This window comes from Emydura macquarii, unplaced genomic scaffold (genome assembly GCF_026122565.2).
Source record: "Emydura macquarii macquarii isolate MOO-44397 ecotype Brisbane River unplaced genomic scaffold, CSIRO-AGI_Emac_v2 contig_1263, whole genome shotgun sequence".
Taxonomy (NCBI): Eukaryota; Metazoa; Chordata; order Testudines; family Chelidae; genus Emydura; species Emydura macquarii.
In genome coordinates, this window is record NW_027131400.1 from 1,965,976 (window position 1) to 1,986,718 (window position 20,743).

The window sequence follows — 20,743 nt, forward strand, 5'->3', positions numbered from 1 at the left end:
AAACATATTAGCTGATCTTTCTTTCCTTTTCTTTACAACATTTCCCAGTTTGTGTCATCAGTTAAATTCATTAATTTTGTATTTAGCCCCACTTCCTGGTCATTAGTGAAGATGTTAAATAAGGCTATTTGGTACCCAGCCACCTCCTAATCTGATATTTTGCTCCTCATTGTCTGTGAATATATGAATACCCTGTTCATCCCCTTTCTCCAATGCTCAGGTGGCTGGATATATTCTTTTTACTTTTTTTACCCCCTGTCTTCCTGTGAAGAAGAAATTGGCCACAGCTGGGGATGGGCAAGGTGGACCAGTGCTCTGAGGTGGTACAAAGAGTTGTCTTTCTTAGATGCCTGACTGGTGTGTCTTGATCATATGCTCAGTCAAACGAAGCACCAGTCTGGGTTGGGAAGGAATTTTCTCCAGGTCAGATTGACAGAGAGAAGGTGGGGGAGGGCAGGGAAGGGTATATCTAAGGCATACCTCACTCCATCAATTCCTTTTAATTCAGGGACCTCAGGCATCGGTAGCACCTTGGTTTCTCCTGTTCTCTACCTGTGGCACACAATAGTTTAGTCTCCTGAGGACTAAAATGCTTTAATCTCATTAGCCTTATTGGATTCAGGGTATCTATTTGGGTGAAAATAAACAGTCTGTGATATGCAAGAGGTCAGACTAACACCAGAAGGGACCATTAGATCATCTAGACTCTGAAATCTATGAAATTATCCTTTAGTTAGTTTTCAATATATTTGGTAGCCAGTGATCATATACAAGCCAATTTGAATTAGATTTGCAAATTAAATGTTGTGTGACACTGTTTCAAATGTCATAAAGTCATGTATTCTGCTGTTCTTTACTCCACTGGATGTATTTTATGTGTAAATTCTTGTTGCCTGTTGATCAGAGTTCTGTTAGTTCCAGGTATGTGAACTTCTCAGAACACGGACTTTAGGCTAAATCCAGCTTTCAGCTACATTGGTGTTAATCTAGAGCAACTCCATTTGTTATTGTTGATGAGTTATTCCATGTTTACACAATGTAACTAAGCATAATTGCCCTCTTTGCCTCTACTTGTTTGTGAAGCACTTAGTTTATATTGTACCCAAAGTTTGCTATCATAAAAGGGTGATTTTTCTCTTTATATTTATTCCATGATTTTACTGAGGATTCTGATCAGATATACTGGGTCGTAATTGCCAGGTTCAGTCGTCTTTTCTTATTTTGAAGATCTGTACCACATTTTACTTTTTCCATTCCTTTGGTAGATTGCATTCTTTGGTATCTTCCCAGCACTCACTTTTAAAAAGAAGGCAAACCAGAATTGCTTTCAACCAGATTTGCTATCGTGTATATGCTACAGTTTTTCCATTATTCCCTCCCTGACTTTTTATCAATAACTATTTATCTTCAGACATCCCAGTATATTTTTCAAGGGAAAGTGGAGCATGAACTCCTGGGTCTAGCTCATCTGAGATAGTATATATCAGAATGAGGCTCCAATCTTAAGTTTCCCTTCACTCAGGAGAAATTTGTCTGTCTGTACTGGCCCTCTAAGTTAATTTGAGAGGCTAGCTACCCTAATATAGGTGTCTAGAGTACAAAGCCATCACTGGGAGAGAGGAAGCTGGTCCTGGAGACAATACATTTCTGGGAGAGGGAAGATGTAGGGAAAAATTCAGACCGTCATTCCTTTAAGGGCCTATGACCAGAAGCCTTGTAGATTGGGAAGAGCAAGGCTCCCTGCTACCCCAGCTGGTGTGGACAGGTGTTGGGGTTATTAGACGCATCTTGGAAAGATTAAAGGAATGTTCAAATATCTGAGTAGGTGACTCAGAATGATGCTCCGTTCTCAAACCTAATCAGGGGAGCTGCTTGGAGGAAGAAATCAGCCAGCCCTAAGTAGAAGGGCTATACAATCCCTAAATTAGAGTAGTGAGTTACAGGCCAGAACTTAAAGCCAGAGTCCCAGAAAGGAGGGCTGTGGAACCCCCTGAACTTAATTGTAGAAGAGTTTGTAGGCCTGGGAGGCCAGTACCTAAAAGGACATAGTCCCTAGAAGGAGGGCTGTGGAGCCCTGAATTTAAGGGAGAAAGATGGGGTCTTTTGGAAACCAGATGGTGCTTAATAAATTAGACCCCAAGAGAGGGGAAAGACTTTGTGATTGAGTTATTTTTGGAACCTCAGAGGGAAACTGAGGCTGGGTCCCTATAGTGCCACTCCAAACCAGGAGGAAGTGCCCTACGATGGCACCTGTATACAGTCTCCTTTTGATTATTTTTAGTTTTTGGGTGTTTCACTTTGTAGTTTAATAGAGCCAATTCTAACACTTTAACAAAACTACATCTGGTCTTGCATTTAAGTCCATTCTGCTGCAAGCAAAGGTCTAATAGACTAGGAAAATATTGATATTCCAGACTGAATAAGGTAATTTCCATCAGGTTTTCTGCATGGAGTGGCACGTTATTTGTTGTGGAAGAGAGTAATATCATCCTCTGCTTCCACTTCCGATGTTCTTCCTGACTTCCACGCTGCATATCTGTGAGGACCAGATTCACCACCACAATTGGGCTGCTTTGTGCCATTCTGTGATGCAATTCAACCATAAATGCAGTATAATGTTTTTTGGTTCTGTCAAATATATGGCTACTTTGTGTCTGCTGAATCTGGCCTGTGTATATGTCTAACCTTACATATGTTGTGGTAATGGCCATATGCTGAATTATGGAACCTTGTGATACATTTATGTATCCTGCAATTTTGACCCCTTCATCTGCCCACTAATACGACTCCCTGAAATTCCAGCATCTCACTCCCTGGAACAGCTTAATAAAGCTGTTAAGTTTTGTATAGCCTGCCCCTGTACCAATTATTCCTTCTCCCCCAAGCTTAGAATTTCCCAGAAAGACAAGGTTGTGCCCAGTACTAGTTACAGCTTCTGTAGACATAACAATGGTACATATTTAAAGTCTGATATCTTGTGTCCCTTTAAGGCACACTTTACAATTAGAAAGGAAAAATGACCAGCTTGTCGTGGAGGAGGGCACAGCAATCTCACTTCTAGCCTTGATGTGCTAGAAATATTGGATTTTACAGTAGTGGCATTTTTAGGTCTAGAAATGCTATCTATCATGGCTCATTTTTAGAGGTTGGACCCCTGGTAATTAAAGCATCTGAGTTTGCAAGGCTTTCAGGGCTGTCAGTGTTTACCCACTTCCCTTGATTGGACTGGTCTGCTTTAATTGTGTAGCAGGTGCTGAGGCTCGAGCGAGGAGGTTAGAGGTGTGGAAATATTGAGAGGAAAAGAGACAGTCTCTGCATCCAGGGGATCCTTGAAGTTTTCCATTGTTTAACTGGTGAGAGATGTATAGAGCCAGCATGAAGGGTGCTGGTGGGAGGACCTTCATGTTGCTGGTGTCAGGAGAGAAAAAACAGGAAGAGTCAAGGTAAAGTTACTATAGGGAAGCTTATATAACAGCTTTCAGTGTCTGAGGAGTTACAAAAGCCCTTTGCTGATGGCATTTAAAAGACTAGATGAATCACCCAAAGTTGAAAATAATGTAGCTTTGTTGCTGGTGTGTAAAAATAAATGTATTATGAAGCAGTAAAAATGAATATGAAAAAGAACAGAAAGTTCAGAAACTGCACCCTTACTTTTAGCCATTTTAAACTCTGAAAAAACCCAAACGGCTTTGTTGAAAAATAGCTAATATAACTAATTAGCATATGGATATAAATGTTGTTACTGAATTCACAGTTACAAAACATTTTGTGAAATGGTAGGCTGTAGCTTGGGGAAAAAGATCCACTTTTCTCTAAAGAGTTTTCAAAGAGCTTCAAACTTGTGCAGTGAAATATAAGTGTCATCAATGCACAGTAAATTGTGTGCAATTTCCATAGGGTTCTTCTAATGAATTAAGCAGCAGCTAGGGATTCAGAAAACCAACTTTCCTTCTTGCTTTATTTCTGTGGTGGGTAGCATGAATAACCAGTTAGTGCGTACACTTCATTGCTTTGAGGTCTGAGTGTGTTGTGCTAAAGAGCTGGAATCAATTTCTATTTTCTTTGTCATGCTTTTTGTAAAACTCTTAGCATGCAGACTGGGTTAGAGCCTCTCATTAGTTTTTCTTTGGTCCAGTTTGACTTCAGTGGAGTTACTAATGGTTTAATGGGTGTAAATATCAGTTCACTTATCTGAAATTATTGTCTGAAAGAAGTACTGGGGCTCTTGTTTGAATGATTTGCCTCAGAAGGAAGGGAAACATTTGCTGTGTTTGTAGTTGGGTGTGTTTATAATTTTGCGAGCCTGTGATGAGACAGCACTCAGGAGTCTCTTAAAATTCTGCCACCTAATTGGGTGGGGTGTTAATCAGAGGTTAATTAGGATGATTTTCCCACTTCTAATAAAGCTCATTTCATCTCTGGGTACAACAAAACCCTTGCTGCTAAAGATGGCAGATCCTTGGGGTTCATAAAAAATATTTGAGGACTGTTTTTGAAACAAAACAAGACAAAAACTTGGAATGGCCTTGCACAAATTGGCAGGTATTTTCAAAACACATTGTTGAAGGATATCTTAGGTATCCTACCCTCATAAGAGTTTCACCCTACTTGATTATACATTTCAAATTACACTAGTTGCACCCTGTACGCAATATAAGTGTAACGATCTCCAGCACATACATTTAATAAAAGTTTGTTTGCCTCCTCCTTACTTATAAAAATGTTCTCTTATATTTATTTATATTTATTTTTATTTATTTATATTTATTTAAATAGAGAAAACATTCCCCCTTCCCTCACCTTTCTTTTTATTAGAACATGCACTGCTAGACATGAGATTTATCACAGGCTAAGTGGCACATTTTTTATGCAGCGCCCTGTGCTAAAACATCAGAATCCTATCATCAGATAACACCCAGGTAATGAAAGGAATTCTAGAGAGGTCTAGAAATGCTAGCAAACATAAGTACATGTCTATTGTACTCAGCCATTAATCATCTTTTAACTGTACAGATAATAAAAAAAAATGTCAAGGGATCCACAACTACATTTTATATGCAAGAATTAGTTATTACATTTTTTGAGGCAGCCAAAGACCTAATAGGTGTCAGATGAGAAGAGACTACAGATATCTCATGAATCTTAGGAAATGGATTTAAAATGAAAAGTTTGGTCACAAACAAGAACCCTTAATGCACAAAAGGAAGATGTGGAGGTGATAAGAAAGAGGGTAAAAGAAAGACACAAAAATCATTACCAGCTTTTCGGCCAAAGCTAGCAACAACAACTGTGAGAAAGCTATGCCAAGGCCCATGTGTTGGCATCTCCACTTGGTGTTGTGGTAGCTAAGATTAAACTAATCAAAATTAATTGCAATGTCAGGGAACACTTTAATCTTAATGATTAACTAATTGATTTGAACTATTTTCCACTCTTTTATTATAGGTTTTCCAACTCCCCTGCTTCCAGGAATATTTATATAATTCCATTTGCTGTTCTCTTTGTAGACTGTACCACAAGAAGAGTTTGAACAACATTTTAATACTAGAACCAGATGATTTATGATAATGACTTTCCTGTATATTAAAGTTGAAAACCTTCTCTTGGAACATTGTTGTGCTCCCCAAGCTATTAAAGATGGTGTTGGAAAAGATGATGTAGCAAAATTTAGATACTTTCTTCATGGCTCCATGCAAAATTACTGTATACATATTACAGAAAAAACAGTCAAATTTTGCTCTTTCCCTTCATTTAAAGGTAAGTCCCATCCTTCCTGTTTTGCTCATGTAATTGCACTTGTTTTTACCATAAGTATAAATGAAACTCAAGCATAATGCTACTGAGGAGGTCGGGGACAAGGGAATGCAGAATGCTAAAGGGTAAATCAAAGGCTTGGTCTACATTTACCTCAGCGATTCGGCAGCAGTCGACAAGAGTTAGGCAAAGTACGCAAATAATTTGCATAACTCCCATCAACTTCTGTGCTTCTCTTCTGCGCGCCATCTTCACTGCACTGCGCCAACAGGAACCGCGTTCCCGTCAATGCAGCACTACGCCACTTGAGGAGGTGGTTTTAGTATGTCGACTTCTGGATTGACTGAGCGGGTCTTCACTGACTGCTCAGTCAAGCCAGATAAGTCAATCTGGTGGCGGTAACTTGGCTGCCGTCAGTGTAGACATAGCCTCAGTTACTGAACTCATTTTCATGAGTATTGTGTACATGAGCAGATGAGCTCTTCACAATGAGAGAATTTAGAGGAAAGACAAGGGCCTTCTTAAATACAAAAGACAAATAGGAGTATTTTCCACGTAAAGGCCCTAGGACTTCAGTCACCTATGTGCTGACCATAATTTAACAGGGTGTTGCAGTTCAGGGCAACTGCAACCATATTTTCCCTCAGTGGTCCAGCAAGGGCACTTACTTTCAGGCATCCAGGTCCCCAGATCTTGCCTCTCCTGGGTGGAGAAATGCATACCTCTCCCTTCTGACTGGGGTAGTTTCAGGCTGCACAGTTCCCTGCCTACACTGTTATCCCCAGCAAAGATAGGCTGCCCAGGCTGAACCTGCTTGCTTTCATGTGTAATTCCTACAGTTATAGTGACCCACAGCACTTTCTGTGCAAGCCTACTTAATTAAGGTAAAAAACATTACAGAGAAAACGTATTAAAAACAATAAAAGCACCTACTCAAATGCTATTTTTTACCCCAATCCTAACGTGGACTTTGGCAAAAGCAGTCCTTCAAATCCCCATCCAAGGAGATTCCTGGCCGGTAAGCTCAGAAGAAGCATCCAAGCTTATGGGGTTTTAGTAGGCCCAGTTCTTCCAACACTACACTAAGGATTGGGGTTCTCCTTGGACCAGGGGTCCTGTCCATTTCCTGGATCAGGAAGAAGGCCCTGAGCCAGTTTAGAACTGCTGTGTATCCAAAAACCATTTCTTTGTTGGTCCCTGGTGAATCCAATTTGAACCTAGTATATGCAGACCTCACCAGGGAGTGGCTTCTCTGAAAATATTGCAACCTAACTGAATTTGCCTAAGCATCACCAGTTGTTCTCCTATTTATCCTTCCTATGGAAGGATACATACAATTCCACAATAACACATACACAGTTGCAGAGGCAGCATGAACTGGAATTGGACAAGAGGAGAGGCAGGGGGAGCCCCCCGTGCGATGAGTGGGGATAGACCCCGGGATGTCAACTCCGCAGGGCACACAGACACTAAGTTGCTGGCCCCATTCAAGGAGGGAGGAGATATAGATGAGTACTTTTTGAGAAGGCTTGTAATTTGAACCAGGTAGACCCTGAAGATTGGCTGTGACACCTGGCACCTCTACTGGGCCAAAAGACATAGGAATGTTCAACCAGATGGATGGGGTGGAGACAGGGACTATGAAGGGTTCGAAGAGGCTCTGCTGCTCAAATCTGAGCTGACCCCAAAGGCATACCGGAAGAGATTATAGCTGATGCTTTGTCATGGAGAGGGGGCCCTGAATCTAAGTAACCGGCTGAAGTGACACCACTTAGTTCAGTCTCGAAGGGGGGAGAGATGTGACGAAGTGGAGATATTCTTGGGGTTTTCTCTGAGTGCTGTGTGTGCGCCAGTTTCCCCCATATGTTACTCATAAATTTTGGTGATGGGACCCGGGTGTGTTCCAGAGCACTGTTCCTGTAGGACTCTGTCACAACTCGATTATGAGAACTTTCACTGGCAAACATTATGCAACATTCTGAGATTGTAAAAATGAGGTGGCAATGGCTTTGTCAGGCGAAGTCCAGAGATCTTGCTGTGGGGAGAAAAACTAATAAATTATAGGGTGTTTTTCAGCCATATTTAGGCAGTGAATTGGGTGGAGGATAAAGAACAAAATGGTTATTTAAACTGTAACTTAAGTTCACATTATTAATATAGGGCATGATTCTTCAAAAGCACTCGGTGTTGGCCTAACTCTTTTCCCAAGGAACTCAATGGATGTTTTATCATTAGCTTCAAAGGAAACAAAGCCAGTCTAATTCTGCGTGCTTTTGAAAATTACACCTAGTTTGATTTGTGCCAGGTGGTACTCAAAACAATAAAATTTACACAGTGGTTTTTCATCCTTAAAACATAAATAAGAAATATGCATAGCTTCTGCAGACCTGTTGAAGTCACGTGCTATTAATAGTAATGAGCCCAGCTGTCCATGGGGAAAGTTGTTGGTATTCAACACTTATAAGGTCAGGCCCTATAAGTCTCACAACAACATTCACTGGAGGCATGTATTCGTTATCCCCATTTTTATTAATAGAAAAACAGAAGCCGAATGTATAAGTGATTTGGCCAAGGTTGCAGAGGGGGTCTGTGTCAGAGCCAAGGCTAGGTAGTTCCTGAGTCATGAGTTCAGACTGTCTTTCTGCCAAATAATTCAATATAAGTTTATTTTCAAAAGTAGACTTTTTTTGAGGGGACACCTCAACTGGACCCTTAACAGCACTTAAATTGCCACCTGCCCGTTGACCTCTTTGCCACAATGACTGTGGGCTGCTCTCACCCACTCATAAATGCTTCATATTTATAGCAGCATAAAAATCTGCCATTAGATCCACCTAACACTGTTGTTTGTAGCTTTTCCAGTGTGTGGTTTGAGTAGTTCTATGGCTCCCCTAAAAAAAGAAAAATGGTGGTTTTTTTCTGAGTGATTATATTTTATTTCTTCTATTTTTGTAACTTCTCCTTTGGTCTACTTAATCTTCTTTGCTGCACATAAGATATTTCTCTTATTTTTCTATCTTTTCCTTAGCAGTCAGTCTGGCCTTGTCTGGACCTATTTAAATTTGTTTGCACACTCTGTGGAAGTGAAGGTGAGATGGGAAATGTTGTTTGCTTAATTTGTAAATGTTTGTCCTTTTTTTTTTAAATTCCTATTGGTATTTTGCCTTTGTAAATAGAGCAATTATTTTCATTTCAGAATTACTTTTTATAATGATCATTCTTCCTTGAATTTGAGCAACTAGAAGAGATCCATGTTTTTGAAGAAATTCAGATTGTTTGAAACCAAAAGGGTCCATCAGATCATGTAGTCTGACCTTCCAGTGCCATAGAATAAGCCATAGAATTTCACCGAATTACCCCAAATTATAAAGCATAAGCATAGAAAGAGTTTTGGAAGGAGTTGTTGCATCCCCTTTTGTTGCAATCTGAGTCCTGCTGCTACTGGTAGAAAAGATTCCAGGCAGACCAGTGATCACCTATTCTAATGCATCTAATGTATTCGTTGTGTGCTGGGATGAAGGAGACATAGTGCAAGGAAACTAGAGACCTCATCAACCTTCTCTGCCATCTTTAATACAAAATTTAAAAATAAATAACTCCAGCACTGGTATAACTTTGATTTGTTTATTATTAATAATAATAAAATAATAAAATAACTAAATAATTTCCTCACTTTTACATAGCAGTTTTTTATCCACAGATCTCAAAATATTTTACAAAGGAGATAAGTAGAATCATCATTTTGCTTTGTGAAACTTCAAAAGAGCTATATTAATTTTTATGAACTTTTGCTCAGCGCTCTTTTCCTCATTTTGACATTTGTCTTTTATTTTGCTTTAAGAAAAAAAAAATCGTGTGATTAAGGACCAAGACTTTTCTCAAAATAGTCCACCAGTTCTTATTCAGTATGACGAATATTTTTGCGGCTAAGCACTGGCTTTGGGCTAAGGAGACCTGTCTTCTGCTGGGCCTTAAGCAAGTCACATAGTCAATCTGTGTCCTTTGTTCCCCATCTGTAAAATGGCAACAAGAATAAAACTCCCTTTCTCCCACCTTTTGGCTGCCGGGGCTGTTTAGAATGTTCAGGGCAGGGACTTTGTTACTATGTTTATCTATGGTTAGATGGGCCTGCTCTTAGATGGGCCCTGTAAATACTATTGTTGTTTCTTTTAAAAAAATAAGCTCAGTCTTCTAACAAAACATATGCCATGCACTAACTTGTTGCTATCCCCCACCCCAATGTGAACAAATCTTTACTGTTCTTGATTCATTAATTACCACTCCAATTATAACAACTTTCCTCAGCAAGATTTATTGGTCTTTTCAAGGCACAGGGACTGCCCTTCTCTGGCAGTGAATAATCTCTGCTCCTTTTCTTTAATAACTAAATAACTCTCGCCCTGTACTCTAATCTGATCTTTCTCACTTCCAGTACAATCACTTGTTCTATCTGAAAGTCTTAACAGTATGTTTCCAAACCTCTCCTTTGATATCTTAATCTTGCTTCTGTTTTAAATTTAATTTACACGTCTGTTCACAGTCTCCTCAAAAGAATGAATCTTCCCCTGGCTATGCTTCTGGTCCTCTTCAGATGCAATCTTTGTTTTCTTTCATTCCTAATATCAACCTTAAATATTGCTTCTTCCATATCACCTCGTCCAGTGATCCTCTCAGATCTTGCATGCTAAGTAGGATTAGAGGGAGCCAAGACTTTGATAGCATGCCTCCAAGGAATATGTAGGTGATGCAGAACTGAAATTGTGGAATGAATATGAGATAGTCTATTCACCATAGTCACAACTGAAACAATTACTCTGCATGGTGTATAAGGGGCATTCTGCTGTTGAAGATTTTATTTACAACTGCAGCTTAAAACAATGGTCTTCATTGACTGGTTATTAAAGAGATCATGGCACGTCTCATAAGAGTAGGGGTGTTAATTTAGTGTTCTGGCTAAATTATAATTTGGCAAATTACATTCTTTCTATCTGCCTTTTTATATGGTTCAGCTGATAACTGTGTTATACTTGACCACGTTCTAAATAATTATGTACTAGTGTAGTTGTGTTGTTGAAACATGGCAATCTTCTACACCAGAATTAGCTGAATTTCAGTAATGGGTAAAAAGATTCCTAAAATACTTAGTATAAGATTAAGAGCATGAGTGTTTTCACTGCACACAATGAGTTTACTCACATCTCACGTGCTTAGATCTTTGCAGGACTAGGGCCTAAATTGGTAGAGTGCTTATAAGTAAGAAAGCCACCTTGCTTTCATATGAAAGCTAGCTACAGCTTGTTTGGACTCTCCCTTTGATCCACTTATTTCCATCATTTATCCAGTTCTGACTTTGGCTGAGCTACATCTTAATTTTTTCCCACTGAATGCTTGAAAGACTGAAGTTCTGCTTCTTGATTAAAAAGTCATGAAAAGTCCATTTCTATTCTGTAAATTCAATGCTTTATTTTGCTTCTTAGGTTAAAAAATCTATGAATCATCAATGACCCTGTGCTCTCTCTTACAAAGTTACCTGATCTTAATATCCTCTATCATGGTCTGTAAAGCACTGTCAGAATTCATCATTATCTCAACTGTCAACTCCAAAATCCTTAAACTCTCCTATCTCTGTTACAGCATTTTCCTCTTGTATTGTGTGCCTACTTGTCTGCTTGGAAGTTCACTGCTGCTGTCTTATTCAAGAGGTAGGAACTTATCCTAGAATCATTAGAAGATTAGGGTTAGCAGGACTAACCCCAACTAAATCATCCCAGCCAGAGCTTTGTGAAGCCACACCTTAAAAACCTCTAAAGATGGAGATTCCACCACCTCCCTAGGCAACCCATTCCAGGGCTTCACCACCCTCCTAGTGAAAAACATTTTTCCTAATATCCAACCTAGACCTCCCCAACTGTAACTTGAGACCATGGCTCCTATTTCTGTCACCTGCTACCACTGAGAACAGCCCAGCTTATCCTCTTTGGGACCCCCCTTCAGGTAGTTAAAGGCTGCTATCAAATCCCCACTCATTCTTCTTTTCTCAGGCTAGACAAGCCTAGTTTCCTCAGCCTCTCCTCATAAGTCATGTGATCCAGCCTCCTAATCACTTTTGTTGCCCTCCATTGGACTCTCTCCAATTTGTCCACATCTTTTCTGTAGTGGGGGGGCCCAAAATTGGACACAGTACTCCAACTGAGGCCTCACCAGTGCCAAATAGAGGGGAATAATCACCTCCCTCAGTCTGCTGGCAATGCTCCTACTAATGCAGCCCAATATGCTGTTAGCCTTCTTTGCAATAAGGGCACACTGCTGACTCGTATCCAGCTTCTTGGCCACTGTAACCCCCAGGTCCTTTTCTGCTGAACTGCTGCTTAGCCAGTTGGTCCCCAGTCTATAGCAGTGTATGGGATTCTTCCCTCCTAAGTGCAGGACTCTGCACTTGTCCTTGTTGAATCCCATCAGATTTCTTTTGGCCCAATCCTCCAATTTTTCTAGGTCACTCTGTATCCTATCACAGCTCTCCAGCATATCTACTATTCCCCCCATCTTAGTGCCCTCTGCAAACTTGCTGAGGGTGCAATCCACCCCATTCTCCAGATCATTAATGAACCAACCCCGGGGCACTCTGCTTGATACTTACTGCCAACTAGACATTGAGTTGTTGATCAGTTCCCGTTGAGCCTGATGATCTAGCCAGCTCTCTATCCACCTTATAGTCCATTCATTCAACCCATACTACTTTAACTTGCTAATAAGAATACTGTGGGAGACCGTATCAAAAGCTTTGCTAAAGTCAAGGTATATCATGTCCACTGCTTTCCACACATCCACAGAGTCAGTCATGTCATCACAGAAGGCAATCAGGTTGGTCAGACATGACTTGCCCTTGGTGAATACATGCTGACTGTTCCTGATCACCTTCCTCTCTTCCAACTTATCAACCTAAGACAGAAATAGGAATGATGGCCTGCTGGTTAGGGTGCTAAGTGGAGAATCAGGGTCAGTTCTCTGATCCACCATCAACTTCCTCACCATCAACATCCACCATCAACTTAAGTGATCTTGGGAAGTCACTTAAGGTACGTCTACACTGCTGCTGGTTGTCTGCTTCCCAGCTTGGGTAGGCAGGTATGTGTTACCTCTGTTCAAACTAGTGTGCTAATGTAACCCTTCTGCCAGACAGAGTCGGCAGCAGCAAGGGCTGGGTTCTAGATCTAGGGGTCCCTGTCAATGATACCACACCAAACTGGCTCGAGCCCCCACCCAGTCACCTGGGAAATCACACACTATCCCCGGGGCGCCCCAAAGGGCAATGCTTCTCCTCTCGCAAGCACTGAAAAGCGTAGAAAGTAAACCTTTTAATAACAGAAGGGAAGTAACATAGCACTGGTTTGGGAAACAGTGCAAACAGAATTAATGAACTCAATGAGCCAAACCATCCCAGAATACTGGGCTGTGTCCTTCGCCTCTCCCTTCTTGCTTTCCCCTGTACTGACCATCGTAGTTGCAATATCCACCTCTCGGTTGGGGCTCAGCCAGTCCCTCTCTGCAGGCTCCTGCCAGACCCAGGCTTGACCAGGCCTTCTCCGCTGCTGCCTCCTGCCCCCTCCGGGCCTCACTGAGTCCCCACTGCTGGCTCCTGCCGTCTGCTGGCACCCCTCTGTCTACAGATGCTAACCGATCCTGGCATCTGCAGGCGCTGACCGCTCCTGGCTCCCGCTGTCTGTTGGCACCAACAGATTCCACCATCTGCTGGCATTGACTGCTGTTGCTCCTGCCATCTACTGCCACTGACCGATCCTGCAGTCTGCAGGTGCTGCCCACTGCTGGCACCTCTCTGGTGGTTGTCAGTCAAGGTTTCCCAGTCTCTCTAGTGATTCAGCTCTTAGTGAATTTCAGCTCACGGGAAAATCTTCTGCTGACACAGAAGCAATGTCCCTGCTTTTAACAAACAAAAGACTCTGAGAGGAACCATTAATTCTACCTTTTAACAGTGGAAGGAGATCATCAATCCATGCCTGAGGGTAGCCCTTTGCCAGGGCTACTGCAATCTCAACAGGAGACTTCTCACCCCTTCCTACCCCTTGCAATGCTGAAACGTCTGTCTGCCACCTTTTTTGGGCTTACCTTTTTGGGTGAGAGTGAATTTATCAGAACAAGCTAAACACACAGATCTGATGCCATTTGTTCATAGAATCGAAGGACAACATTTCATTACCCCTGCAGTTCACGCAAAAGTGACTTGTAACACAATACCAGACACATTGACCAGTTCCCATCATGCTCAACACCTAGTGTGCTTATGCAATATGCTGAGTACTTAACTGTACTCATGCAAATACAAAGCCCATGCAAATAACATGCCCCCCTTTCAGCTGCTGAGCAGGGAGAGTCCCACTCAGACGTTGCTTACACTAAAACTAGCCATATAGTATCCCACAGTGCTTTGCAGCTTGACCGTTACTAACCTTTCCATTTACTTGTGTGCTTTCACTGCCCTGATGTCAAGTTTCCAGGACAACCTTCTCCTGTGGCACAGAACCAGATTTTTACCCATTTGCTTCTGAATCCCAGTGTGCCATTATTCTGGTGATACAATCGTGATAGCATTCCTGAAGCCTCACATCACGCTTCATGCAACTACTCAGAGCAGTTCTGAGACGTGTCAGTTCAGGAAGCTCTTGTGGCCAGCCACAGGAATAAGGACCCTTTTGTGGCCATTGTAAAGCAGATGTCCACAAGGGCTCCTGGCCAGAATGCTGACCAGTGCCAGATAATAAAGCAAGCAACTCAGGAGACAGTATGTTGAAATAAGGAACAGAAGGAGACAATCCAGTACAGGACGTGTGACCTCTGTCCATCTTTTCATGAACTGGATGGAGTTCTACTCAATGATGGTGCGACCCATCCCAGGCACTATTCGGAACCTGCTGACCACATTCTCCCCCACCTCTGAAAGTGACTGGCTTGGCCCATTGGGGGGTGAGCAGGAGGCTGCCGGAGGGGGGCTCTCCCTTGAAATCCAGAATCTTTTTGTGACTCAGGACTCTGATGATGGCCAGTTGGAAAGCTGACCCCCGTCCTGCCCTGCAACAGTGGAGTCTGATTCCTGCCTGCAGCAGCTAAGCCCAAGTCCAAGCCAGAAACCCAGGCCAAGACTGAAGAGTCAGATCCTCTGGAGAGAACTTTGGCATGTAAATAACTATCTTTATAATTGATTATGGTTGTTGGCAGATGTGAGTTAGGAGTCCACACATCCCTCCCACCTTACCCCTTTTGCTGCTTCAAAATGGCACCGCCATCATGATGCAGTCACAGTCTGTCCCTCCTCCTGTGGCAATTAAAAAAAAAAAAAAAAAAAAAGCATTCATTTGTGTGAAATTGGACAGTTTGAGACAGTGCTTATAGGAAAATACACTTGGTTAGTTTTTACAGTTTACATGAGACTTAAGTGCACATTGCACACCCAGTCAAGGTGCAAACAACACTTCCCTGCTGAGGTACAAATGCCCTGTAACATGCCTTGTAGCTGATAATCATTATAGGACACTACCTATTTTTCTCTGCACTTTCTTCTGTTCTGCATGGTAGATAAAGCAGAACTTAAGACTGAGAAATTGCTTGGTTTTTTCTGTTTTTTGTTTTGTTTTTGCACATTATACAGAATATCCAGTATAGCTTGCAAGCCCCATCCATTCCTGTAGTGCCTTTCGGGGAACCATCCTAGGAGAATAACTTCACAGCATATCTCACCGGTCTGATCTTTGCGTTTTTGAATAAGATCATTCTCTCCTCCTAGTTACCTCCCTCAGTGTAACGTCATCAAAAGGCAGGGCAGTCTAAAGGGGATGAAGAGAGGATTACTATTCAGCTTGCTATCTATGTCCCCCATAGCCTTCCCTTTACACTTCTGACGCCATAGTAGAACCTCCAGCACATAAACAAAATTGTAAAAACAAACCTGGAACATAGCTCCAACCAGCCCATCCCACCTTCCCTAGCAGTTTGAAAGCAGACACAGTTGATTGAAATCCAAATGCAGCTAGCACCTTCCATGCATGCAGACCACTTACCATCTCTGGGGTTACCCCAAAGAATGGGAGTCTCAGGGAGCTAAAGTCACATACACCGCTTTACACCCCCCCCCCTTTATAATGACTTATCTGGGATGTGAACAATAAATGACTGTTTTTCCCCTATTTCCACAGCCACAAGCACCTGCAACAGCCAGACCATCAGGGACAGGGCCTCTATAGAGCTGACATGCTGGCCAACCTGAGGGGCAGAGAAAGGAAGACTGGGGATGAGACGTTTGCAGAACTCATGGCAGAATGACCGTGGGAAACCAGGCTGACTCAGAAACTGTACCTGAGGACCCAGAGGGAGAAAGAAATGCAGCTCAGGGAAGTGGCCAAAGACAGGGTTGCTGTGGCCAGAGAAAGTGTGGCGGTGGCCAAGAACAGCATCACTATGGTAAAGAAGAGCACTGAAAAAGACAGACACATATGGAGGCAACTCATGGTCACTATCCTGAGCCAAAATGCCCTCCTGCAAAACATGTTCCTGCTAGGTCAGCGGGCCCTGTTGTCCCATAATTTGTTAAATGTATTTCCAGATACAAAGATATTTTTCCATTGGTTTCATTAAAACTTTATTGGGTTTTTATTGTTCTCTCATAATAAATCCATTTATAACACATCCATTATGGGTCATCACAACATTTAACACAGAAAATCCTTTAAATAAAGCTGAAGCAATTCATAGGGTTTTACAATTGCACATAAGGAACATTAAATTTTAACCACCCACACACAATACCTCTCGTAACATTCCCCCCTACCATGGCTAGTATGTTGAGGCATGAAACTCAAAATATGAACAATAAGCATCCCTGACAGCATTCCCCTTTGTATTCAAGATGTGGACATACCATGGATTTATATAGTGACATTGATATTTTCTGTCTTATTATCTGTTCCATTTCTAATGGTTTCTCACATTTTTTGACTGCCACTGCATGTTGAAAAGACGTTTCCAGGGAACTATCCAGGATGACTCCATGATCTTTCTTGGGCAGTAACCGTTAATTTAGAGCCTGTAATTTTGTATGTATAGTTAGGATTATGTTTTCTAATGTGCATTACTTTGCATTTGTCAATTTTGAATTTCATCTGCAATTTTGTTGTCCTGTCACCAAGTTTAGTGAGATTCCTTTGTAGCTCTTGGCAGTCAGCTTTGGATTTAACTGTATTGAGTAATTTTGTATTGTCTACAAACTTCCCTGACAGTTTCCCCCCTTTTCCAGATCATTTATGAATATAAATCAATACAATATAGTACAATACAAATCGTTGGAGGCCCTGCTATTTATCGCTCTCCATTGTGAAAGCTGACTATATATTCTTACCCTTTGTTTCTCATCATTTAACCAGTTACTGATCCTTGAGAGGACCTTCCCTCTTATCCCATGACTGCTTACTTTACTTAAGAGCCTTTAGTGAAGGGCCTTGTCAAAGGCTTTCTGAAAGTCTAAGTACACTATATTGACTTGTCCACATGCTTGTTGACTTCTTAAGATAATTGTAATGGATTGGTGAGGCATGATTTTCCCTTACAAAAGCCATGTTGACTCTTCCTCAACATACTGTGTTCATCTGTGTGTCTGAATTCTGTTCTTCACTATAGTTTCAACCAATTTGCTTGGTACTGAAGTTAGGCTTACTGGCCTGTAAATTGCCAGTAACACCTTTGCAGCCTTTAAAAAAAAATTGTATTATATTAGCTATCCTCCAGTCATCTGGTACAGAAATTAATTTGTGATAGGTTATATATCACAGTTAATAGTTCTGCAGTTTCATTTTTGAGTTACTTCAGAACTCCTGAGTGAATACCACCTGGTCCTGGTGACTTATTGCTGTTTAATGTAACAATCTATTCCAAAATCTCCTCTATTGACACCTTAATCTTGGACAGTTCTTCAGACATGTCACCTACAAAGAATGACTTAGGTGTGGGAATCTTCCTCATGTATTCTGCAGTGAAGACCAGTGCAAAGAACTCATTTAACTTTTCCACAGTGGTCTTGTGCTCCTTTAGCATCTTGATTATCCAGTGGCCCCAGTGATTGTTTGGCAGGCTTCCTTCTTCTGATATACTTAGACATTTTTTTGCTGTTAGTTTTTGTGTCTTTTGCTATTTGCTCTTCCAATTCTTTTTTGGCCTGCCTTGATTATACTTTGACTTGCCAGAGTTTATGCTCCTTTCTATTTTCCTCAGGAGGATTTGACTTCCAATTTTTAAAGGATACCTTTTTTGCCTCTAACTGCCTCTTTTACTCTGCTGTTTAGCCATGCTTGCATTTTGGGGTTCTTTAACTGTTTTATTTGGGGTTCAAATTTAATTTGAGCCTCTATTATGGTGGTTTAAAACATTTCCATGCACCTTGCAAGCATTTCACTCTTGTGACTCTTCCTTTTAATTTCCAGTTAACTAGCTTTCTCATTTTGTGGTGTTCCCCTTTTTGAAGTTAAATGCTACTGGGTGGGTTTCTTTGGTGTTCCCCCTCCCCTCTACAAGGACATTAAATTTAATTACCTTACTTCTGCTATTATCAAGTGGTTCAGCTATATGCACCTCTTGGACCAGATCCAGTGCTCTGCTTAAGACTAAATCAGATTCCCTTTGGGGTTCCAGGATTAGCTGCTTCAAGAAGCAGTCATTAATGATATCTAGAAATTTTATCTCTGCATCCTGTCCTGAGGTGACACATACCCAGTCAATATGGAGATAGTTGAAATCCCTCATTATTATAGGGTTTTCTGTTTTTGTACCCTTGATTGCCCTCCACATTTTGCAGTCACTATCACCATCCTGGTCAAGTGGTCAGTGGTATATTCCTACTTCTATAGTCTTATTATTCAAGCATGGATTTTCTAACCATAAAGATTCTATATTTATGGTTAGAAAGATTGTTTGATTCATTTAAGGTTTTTACTATACTATACTTTCTTTTACATATACCTCACCAGCATGACCTACTCTGTCCTATATGTATATATTTTGTATCCTGTTATTAATGTGTCCCATTGATTATCATTGTTCCACCAAATTTCTGTGATTCCTATTGTATGAGTATCCTCATTTAATGCCAGGCACTCAAGTTCACCCATCTGAATTTTATGTAGATGTCCAAAATTGGGAGTTTGGGGAGGCTTTCTCAAACAGCACTGTGCTAAAGTGCACTAGGGAACCTTTAGTATGCACCATCTGGCTTACACAGACCAATTAATGTGCAACATGTTAATGTGCTTTGGAAATCACATCCCCTAGTCCATGTTACTGCTGCATGAGACAAGCCCTTAGATACAAGTAACCATTTCCAGTGGTTTTCTGGTGTTTATTAGATAAGCACCATTTCCCCCTTTTTTTGTATTGGGGGTGTTTCATTGGTGTTTATCAGTTAAAACCAGAAATCAGAAGCCCTAAAAATACTTCAGCTTCAGTTGCAAATATAAATGAGAACAGCTCAGGCCTATGTGTAAGAATATACTGTATCGGGGTTTGAGACAAGAAAATCAGAAGATTTAAAGTGGAGGGCCATCCACATCCTGCTAACCCTGCAGAGCATAACCCATCACAGCCTTGTGTCCCCTTTGATGTTGCTGTTAGTTGATTTTTTTTATACTGCACCCAAAACAGTGCCCTTAGCTCTTTAACATTTAATTGGAGCCCTCTGGGGTCCTGAACCTGAGATCCCTTGAGTAGACAGAAAGCAATAGCTCCCTACTTGACACTGGAATCTTTCTGAGAGAAAGGAACGAAGTCACAGCAGAACAGTACCCTGTCATGGGCCCATAGATGAATAAATAATTGATTGCGAGTTATTCTTGGAAGGTTATGACTGTTCTTTGAAAAAAGTATTGGCATCTTACTTTTTGTTAATCACTAATGGGAAGATGAGTCATGGATAACAATATAGTCTCTCTGACCAGGTCTGAAACCAAACTGAGAGGAAACTGCAAAACTAAATGTGGCATGAATTGCCCCATCATCACCAATCTTTCCTCCTCCTCGCCCCACTTTCCCAAAGGCTAATAGTAAAGCTGTGCTAATAAGAAAGAGAGACCAGTTACACTGACTCAGCTACATGGGATTTAAATAAATAGTGTCCCTTTATTGAAAAGCACTGAACATGCCAGAGGTCATGTGCAAATTCAGTGAGCTTTTTTCAAACAGTTCCTCCCCATTTTTAAACAGGGAACTTTTGACTTTGAAACTAACAAATTTTGTTTTCTGATTCGAAAACCATTCCTTCCCTCACACTGCTACTAAATTAAAATGGCTGATAGTTGCTGGGATTGTTGAAGGAAAAGCTTCCAGGGTGAGACAGAGCTCAAGGGAGCTGTCTTTGTCTGACTTTAGAAAATTTGAGACACCATCCTTTACGATGACAGAGGTTTAAAAGGCAGCTTAATACTAAAAGCAAAAAATGACTGTCCTTGGCTGTCAGGCCCTTTAAGGTTAATCAGGTTCAGCCACCTGTGTCAACTCAGCTGCTCCCTCCAGATGATATTGATCAGCTGCGGACTAGCTGGGTTGAGTTAATTAGTGGGCTCTGCTGGGAGGAAGCTATGTGGATTGTACAGGCTGAGAGAGCTTAGTGGTAAGGGGAGAAAAGCAGCAGAGAGCTGCAAGGCGCATGTGTGGGGGGGAGAGGCACACTTGGAGTCTGCCTGCCTGCCCACCCGGGCTGGGGATGGAGCTGAGGTAGGACAGACCCTGTGCCTGGTGGGAAGCAGGTGCCCACTGTGTGTTGATTACATTTGGACTCTCAGAGAGGACGAAGCCTGAGAGTCCGTGAAAAAGGACTGAGCATTGAGCCCAGGAGTGGTGGGAGACTATTTTGGTTTATGCTGAATGTGAAGATTCTATTGTTGGTCTCTGCTTACACCCCTCTCCTCCTCCCCCAAAGGGGACAGAACTGAACATGACT

The 20,743-nt window shown here is 41.5% G+C and overlaps 1 long non-coding RNA gene across 1 annotated transcript; it reads left to right on the forward strand.

Moving 5' to 3' along the window:
* The first annotated feature begins 3,242 nt into the window (after positions 1-3,242).
* LOC137154665 (uncharacterized) lies at positions 3,243-16,416 on the forward strand. Its single transcript, XR_010920267.1, has 3 exons — positions 3,243-3,443; positions 5,446-5,757; positions 15,960-16,416. It is a non-coding gene; the product is annotated as an uncharacterized lncRNA (long non-coding RNA).
* The last annotated feature ends 4,327 nt before the right edge of the window (positions 16,417-20,743 follow it).